Here is a 7,632-nt window from a genome sequence, read left to right as displayed (position 1 = left end):
CTTTGGAAAATTTAATGCAGCTCCAGAAACTAAAGGATGTAATTGAAATTATAACCCAGCTCATGAAAAGGAGAGCTGAAAGGCACTGGTGATCCTCAACTTCCATGAAGTTTCTTCATATGAAAAAGATGAGCAGTCCAAATTGTCCTTAAAGTTACAAGTATGCAAAATTTGATTGTATAATATTTTGTTTTGTAACCTTATTGCAGATTGCTAGGGGATGTGTCATACTCACAGATTCTCTTCTATAATGTGATAGCTAGTTGCATATAATTTTTTGCACAAAGCATTCATTTTTTGCCACTGATGTGATCTATTTTATATGATTATATGGTAGCATTTTCATGGCAGAAAATAAAAATAGAGAGCAATTTTTAATCTGTTTGGACGATAGAAGCAGGGAGTGTGAAATGGTGGGAAAATAATTTAAGGGGTAATAATGTCATTTAATAAACTAATACATGTGTTGAAAGTTTTGCATTATTAATAAATGAAAAATGGTGTGTATTACTAATACACACCTCAATACACAATATAGTGTATAACTAGTATAAGTATTATTTTTGCATGGTAAAAATATGATACCAAACAAGGTATTACTAAGGTATATCTATGTTTTGTAATTATCCAAACTTTAACCATGTCTTGTAATGATGGACTAAAAGTTACCTATCTCTGAAGGAAAGCGAGATAGAGGTATGTGATGTGTGAGCAGATGCTAACACATTTGAGGCTTTTAACTGAGAATAATTGCAAAGTCTTAAGCAATTTTTGTCATTTTTGATAGTTTTATCTTTTATTTTACAGTGAAAGTCAAGAGAACCAACAATGATGGAAGTAAAAGAGTTGAAATCTGAAGCAAATAGAAGAGAAGTGTGGCTAACGATATTCCTGATAAGTCGTCAGTACTTTGATAGGTTATCAGCTTCATCGTCAGCCTTAAAAATAGAATGAAATTCAGTTAGAAGAAGTGACGACGACATGTGATAAGCCGTCAGCCTTGTGATAAGCCGTCAGAGTCGCTGTCAGCCTTAGACAGAACATGGGAGCTGAAGTGGAGAAGTGACAACATTGTCTGATATGTCGTCATAGTTTTGATAAGCCGTCAGGATTCACCGTCATCCTTAAGCAAAAATTGTCAAAATTTAAGAGGATCTGACGACATCCGTGATAAGTCGTCAGCCTTCTGTTAAGGCATCACGCATGTCGTCACCTAATCCGAGAAGAACACTGAACTTTGTGATTTTGTTTCCATAATTAGGCTGAAGTATTTAAAGCATAGTTTAGGGTTTTTTAAGGGAATTCTGAACCTATTTTGTAACACACATATTTTGTTATTTTCTCTCTAGTTTCTTGGCTTGAACAAACCAATTAACTTTGAAGAGATCATCATCAATATTTTGGGATTTCTACTTTGATCTAATCTGAGAAACTCTCGTTGCTATTTATTTTGCTGTAAGTTCATCTTTTAAATTATGAATTCAATTTGTTGTATCGATTATTACATTATGAGTGGCTAAATCCTTTAACCCAAATTATGGGATCTGTGGGTTAGGTCTTGGTAAGTTGCTAAGTGTTCAAGATTCTAAAGGTAATAGGACTCCTTGATAATTCCGAGGTTTTAATTATTGTCTGTTGGTTGCAAACGATAGATAGCACCTTCTTTGATTTGCTTGAGATAATAAATCAACTATAGTAGGAAGTGAATTATTGACAGAGACTTGGAATCCACCAACCTTTCATTTAATAATTGACGTTGTAACAAGGTTAATTAACCTGAGGTGAAGTCTGGTCAGTGAATATAAATTTCCTACGTCTGAGAGGATTAGGTAATTAAATGCTTAAGTAGGTCGAGAGACATTTAGGCATAACTTCGATAAAGACAATCTGTTGTTCCTACCTATCGTAAGAATCTTGAATCACTATTAGCATCTGTTAAGTACCAAAACAAATAATGAACATAATTCTGGTTTTCCATAAACTCTTGATCACAAACACTGAAACTAAAGAGACCAATAATTATTTACTAAATTCTCATAACCCCCAATTTACCGAAAACTACTAACTATCAGTTGATTAACTCTCATACAACTCAGATTCACACCATATTCCCTGTGGGATTCGACCCCAACCTAGTTGGGTTATATATTGACAATGATCGCTAACATTCTCATTAGATAGGTATAGTTTGAGCGTTATAAAAAATAGCACCATTACCGAGGAATACGGTTGTAAATTGAAGTTTGTGTGTGCTAATTGACCGTTAGTCAAGTTTCCTAATTTTACGTTTATTCGTTATTTTTGTTTATTGCAGGATCTTTGTGGTGTATGCCAAGAACCAGAAGTTTTGGAGAACCATTATTACCATTTAATTCGAAACCACGACAAATTAAAAGAATAACAGACCAACAGGAGGCTGACAAGTTAGCAGCCTTAGCTAGAGCTCAGGTGAAAATGCAGAATGTCGGTTAACAAGTACGACATCCAAATTCTGAGGATGAAGATTTGGGAGACGAGGATTTTCTAAACCCTGGTAACCCAAGACGTGCAGAGCAAGTAGCTGCACCAGTACAACGTAATGCTAATAGGAACCGTCTGTTCCGAGGAAGGCGAGATTACCAGCCAGCCCAGTATGACCTCAATAATGATGATAATGGAATAGATGGAGCAGGTGCAATGGGTGTAATTATTCCTCTACTATTGGCACCTGGAGCAAAATTCAACATTACGAGTACGATGATTTAACTCCTCAATCTAAAGGGGTTGTTTGGTGGCCTTTCTGGGGATGACCCGAACTTATATCTGGTGAACTTTGTCACCATCTGTAAATCTTTTGATAACCCAAGAGTGGGTTAGAATGCCATCCATTTAAGATTGTTTTTGTTGTCTCTGTCTAGGGAGGCAACATTATGGCTTAACAAACTAACACTCGATTCTATAATCAACTGGAGGCAGTTGAAAGGAACTTTCTTAGAAAGGTTCTTTACACCTTCCAGGAGGGTACAATTGAGGGATGGGATCAGCAACTTTAGACAGCTCCCAACTGAAGCCTTGCATGAAACCTGAGAGAGATTCAAAAAGAATCTAACGCAGTGTCCGAACCACAATATGATGGACATACACTTAATGAAGACTTTGTACAGGGCTTTTAACTCTGTAACAAAATCAATTGTAGATAATACTGCTGGTGGTTCATTTGTTGATCTTACATTCCCAGAGGCTTCAAAAATGCTAGAGAGAATGACCAAACTGAGTTGGGCTTGGCATACCAGAGACACTGTGGGAGCAAGCCCCACTGTTTTTGTGGGTATAACTGCAGAACAATGCAGGAGAGACGAGTAGTGTGATCAAGACATGGCGTACCTAAAAACGTAGATGGACTTGCTAACCAAGCACTTGCTATCAGGAAAGATTGAGAAAGTGAAAGCTATGGGATCTCAAGATAGAGTTGATCTTGATCTCGAAGAAGAGGTAAACTATATTAACAATCAGGGGGTTTCCCGAGGCAATAACCAAGGGAATCAAGGTCGGAATTATTATGATAAGCCTGGTTATAAAGATAGTGAGCAGGGAAATTGGAGGAGCAATAATGATAAGAGCGGGCTATATATTCCTCCTGGAAATCGTGAGGCTGGTATAACAAGTTCTGAAAAGATGTCCATGAAGGACATGATGGCTAAATTATTAAAGAAAGTAGAGGCTACCAACTCAGGAGTAACTATCATGAAGACCAATCTATCATCTATTAGTCAGTTGGTTAACTCACACTCAACTTCGATCAAGTAGCTGGAACAACAAATGAGTCAACTCTCCATAGTGCTGAAACAGAAGAAGAGTGGAACATTGCCTAGTGATACAATCCAGAATCCGCAGAATGATGGCTCATGTATGGAGATTACCACTAGAAGTAGTAAGATATTACCTGGCCCTTCTGTGGGCAAAAATGCAGTTGATGAGGTAGTCGGTCATAATCCTAAAGAAGGTGTCCAGTGGAGTCTGAGAAGCTGGATGGTTCTGATGATGCTCCAGAAAAAGAGAAAGAGAAGGAGAAGGAGGTAGTGGTGAAAACTCTCCCAAGACCACCAACTCCCTTTCCTCAATGATTTGAGAAAAAAATTGATGATGCAAAATTCAGCAAATTCATGGCAATGCTCAAATAATTGACAGTGAATATACCTTTGGTGGAGGCACTCAAGCAAATACCAGGGTATGCTAAATTCATGAAGGACCTTATGACTAAGAAAAGAGCAGTGAGCTACGAATCGGAAGATAATCTTCATCATTGTAGCGCTATTTCTATGAGGACCTTGGTGCAGAAGAAGCCAGACCCAGGAGCATTCACTATTCCTTGTATGATTGGGTCTCTAGAATTCGCTAAGGCATTATGTGATCTGGGATCGAGCATTAATCTGATGCCGCTGGCTATATAGAGAAAGTTGGGTTTGAGAAATCCCACACCCACCAACACGCGACTCGTGATGGTGGATAGGTCAGTAAAATGACCTGTTGGTATTTTGTATGATGTGTTGGTGAAGGTAGCTAGCTTCATATTCTCTGCGTATTTTGTCATTCTGGATTGCGAGGTGTACTTTAAGGTGCCCATAATCTTGGGTCGACCTTTTCTCGTAATCGAAAGTCTGTTGATTGATTTGAGAGCTAATAAGCTCTTATTCAGGATGAATGATGAAGTGGTGTGATTTGATGTATGCCAATCAATGAAGCAGCATAAAGAAATAAGTGTGTTCTCAGTTGTTGATGTGTATCATGAGAATGAACATAAGGTGTCAATAGAGAAGCAACTTGTTGTCGAGCCTTTAGCCGCAGTTCTGATAAATTTTAATTGTGAAGGCATTGAAGAGTACGAAGAGACTGTTTGTGCTTTATTAGGATTGGGTTCATACTCTTATGCTCCTTTGAAACTAGACCTTGATTTTGCTAATCGACCAACACCACCGGCTAAGCCATCCATTGAAGAGCCATCGGTGTTGGAATTAAAAGAACTACCTGGGCATTTAAGGTATGTGTTTTTGGGAAATGGAAACACGCTACTCGTTATTATTGTGGCTGATTTGGGCGAACAATAGGTGGAAGCTCTTGTTTCAGTACTTCAGAGGTACAAGAGAGCAATAGGATGGACTATCACAGATATTATTGGCATTCTCCCTGGTATCTACACGTATAAAGTACAATTTGAGGAAGATTGTATTCCAACCATCGAGCACCAGTGCCTTCTTAACCTACTAATGCAAGAGGTGGTTAAGAAGAAAATTATTAAGTGGTTGGATGCAGGAGTGACTTACCCTATTTCTAACAGCAAATGGGTGAGCCCAATTCAATATATGCCAAAAAAAGAGGGCATGACTGTGGTTGAAAATGAAAGAAATGAGTTGATTCCACTTAGGCCTATGACTGGCTGGAGAGTTTGCATGGACTATCGCAAACTAAACTCATGGACTTTGAAAGACCACTTCTCGATTCCCTTTATGGACTAAATGGTTGATTGATTGGCCAAAAGGAGATGGTATTACTTCTTGGATGGTTATTCTGGATATAACCTGATTTGTATTGCTCCTGAAGATCAGGAAAAGACGAAATTCACATGTCCATATGGCACTTTTGCATTTAAGAGAATGTCGTTTGGGATATGTAATGCACCCGCTACTTTTCAACGGTGCATGATGTCTATCTTCTCAGATATGGTGGAGGACACCATAGAGGTATTCATGGATGATTTCTCTGTGGTGGGAGATTCTTTTAAGTTGTATTTGGAAAACCTGAGTATGGCCTTGAAACGATGTGTTGAATTCAATTTGGTGCTTAATTGGGAGAAATGCCACTTTATGGTAAAGGAGGGTATCGTTCTCGGGCACAAAATTTAGCAAAAGAGATAGAGGTTGATCGATCCAAGGTTGAAGTTATTGAGAAACTACCACCTCCCATTTTAGTGAAGGGAATGCTTAGTTTTCTTGGACATACTGATTTTTACCGGAGGTTTATAAGAGACTTCTTGAAGGTTGCAAATTCACTTTGCAAACTTTTGGAGAAAGAAGTGAAATTTTCCTTCGATAATGATTGCTTGAAGGCATTTTAATGCCTTAAAAATAAGTTGGTTGAGTCCCCTATCATTGTTGTACCGGACTGGTCAAAACCATTTGAGATCATGTGTGATGCAAGAGGTGTTGCTCTTGGAGCTGTATTGGGACAAAAGAAGGACAAATTATTTCGTCTAATAGATTATACTAGCAAATCACTTAATGGAGCACAAAAGAACTACACCATCACTGAATAGGAACTCCTGGCTGTAGTGTATGCTTTTGAGAAATTCAGGGCTTATCTATTTGGGACCAAAGTGGTGGTCCACACTGACCATGTAGCCTTAAGGTATTTGATGGCTAAGAAGGATGCAAAACCAAGGCTGATTAGATGGGTGTTGCTGCTATAAGAATTTGACTTTAAAGTCAAAGATAGGAAGGGTAGTGAAAACCAGGTTACGGATCATCTGTCTATAATGGAAGGTGAGAAGACAAATAGTGATGAAATAGAGATAAATGATGCATTTCTTGATGACGAGATCTTGGCTGCTGCTGTGGAGAAATTTCCTTAGTATGCTGATTTTGCAAATTATGTTGTGAGTGAGGTCATTCCAGAAACTCTTTTTTTCCATCAAAGAAAAAAATTCCTTCATGACGTGACACATTACTTCTGGGATGAGCTGTATCTTTTGGAGATGTGATAATAATATTATAATGAGGTGTGTGCTAGAAGTGGATGTATTATGTATATTGGAAGCATGTCATGCTTCCCCAGTTGGAGGTCACCATGCAGGTGACCGAACGACTAGAAAGGTGTTGTAGAGCGGCTACTATTGGCCAACATTATTCAAGAATGCTCATGAGTTTGTGCTGAAATGCGACCAATGTCAGAGGCAGGGGTCGATCTCTAAAAGACATGAGATGCCTTTGACTAAGATGCTTGAAGTGGAATTATTTGATACCTGGGGCATCGATTTTATGGGATCTTTTGTAAACACGTATGGGATGAAGTATATTTTAGTTGCTGTTGACTATGTATCGAAATGGGTCGAAGCTGTTTCCTTGGCTGATAATGAAGAAAAGAGGGTTGTTGGTTTTCTCAAGAAGAATATCTTCTCTTGCTTTGAAGTACCACGTACTATTATAAGCGATGGAGAATTTCATTTTTGCAACAAAGTATTTTGAATTGCCTTAGGAAAATATGGGGTGAAATAGCATAGAGTAGCCACTCCATATCACCCACAAACTAGTGGGCAAGTGGAGGTGTAAAATCGAGAGATTAAAGCCATCCTAGCTAAAATGGTAAACGCTAGTTGGAAAGACTGGTCTCGAAAGCTCGATGATGCCTTGTGGTAATACCGGACTACTTTCAAGATACCCATTGGTATGTCACCATTCCAGTTGGTCTATGGAAAAGCATGCCACTTACCAATAGAGCTGGAGCACAAGGCTTCTATGGGCACTCAGAAGGTTAAATTTGAGTTGGAAGGAGGCAGTAAAGCTAAGACTGGGACAACTGAATGAGATGGATGAATTATATCTCAAGGCATATGAAAGAGCAGACCTATATAAAGATAAGATGAAGAAGTATCATGATTGG

The sequence above is a fragment of the Capsicum annuum genome, chromosome 9, assembly GCF_002878395.1.
Source record: "Capsicum annuum cultivar UCD-10X-F1 chromosome 9, UCD10Xv1.1, whole genome shotgun sequence".
Taxonomy (NCBI): domain Eukaryota; kingdom Viridiplantae; phylum Streptophyta; class Magnoliopsida; order Solanales; family Solanaceae; genus Capsicum; species Capsicum annuum.
This window is presented reverse-complemented; position numbering follows the sequence as displayed.